At 33.6% G+C, this 828-nt stretch overlaps 1 non-coding gene across 1 annotated transcript; it reads left to right on the top strand.

The window, feature by feature from the left end:
* The first annotated feature begins 436 nt into the window (after window positions 1-436).
* Window positions 437-590, top strand: LOC113464936 (5.8S ribosomal RNA). Its single transcript, XR_003389800.1, has one exon. It is a non-coding gene; the product is annotated as a 5.8S ribosomal RNA (ribosomal RNA).
* The last annotated feature ends 238 nt before the right edge of the window (window positions 591-828 follow it).

Below are 828 nucleotides of genomic sequence, written 5' to 3'. Positions count from 1 at the left end.
GGTGGATATATATATATATATATATATATATAATATGATATGAAAGATGGAAATGTATATGAGGAATGTTAGTGTGCCTTAGCGTACGCTTCCATTGCCTTATTTTTAACGGCTTATTGCTGGCTTCTATGCTATTACCAAGCAATTGTGTTCAACGTCCGTGATTGCGCCGAGGTATAGCGGGACGCGAACGTCATACAAGCATTATTCTTTCATCACAATTTATCATGATTTTTATTGTGTATGCGGGTTTGATGTGCGGATGCGTTGCGCGAGAATTAATGAGCATTAGTGGTTTGATGCCGCCAGCAAAAAAACAATTATTGTTTTACATCATATATTTTTTTCTATTATTATCTCAATCCATATATATATATAATATAAATTTTTATATTATGGATGATGATGAATAATTGAAATAAAAAGTAATTCTACTCAGTCTTACCGATGGATCACTCGGCTCGTGGTTCGATGAAGAACGTGGCTAAATGCGTTAATTGGTATAATCTGCAGAAACATTGAGTACTGAATTGTCGAATGCACATTGCATCAACGGAGTCATATCCGTTGGTGTGTCTGGTTCAGGGGCATTTCAAATAATACACGCAAATAAGCTCTTTATTATCATTGCGTGCTATATATATATTTGTCGTCGGCATTTGTTTTGTTTAGCCTATTATATAACAAATAAAAATGCCTTCGTCGTTTAACATATATATTGTGTTATCGTGTAAAGCGTCCTTCAAATTGTTGCTCTTTCTTTTTGAAGGCAATCATCATTATTTTACGCTTTTAAAAGGGTACGTTTCATTTCACATATATATATAT

Source organism: Ceratina calcarata, unplaced genomic scaffold, assembly GCF_001652005.2.
Source record: "Ceratina calcarata isolate Rehan_Ccalc_2016 unplaced genomic scaffold, ASM165200v1 scaffold6053, whole genome shotgun sequence".
Classification (NCBI taxonomy): domain Eukaryota; kingdom Metazoa; phylum Arthropoda; class Insecta; order Hymenoptera; family Apidae; genus Ceratina; species Ceratina calcarata.
Note: the sequence above shows the minus strand (reverse complement) of the source record. Positions and strands in the feature narration are given on the sequence as shown.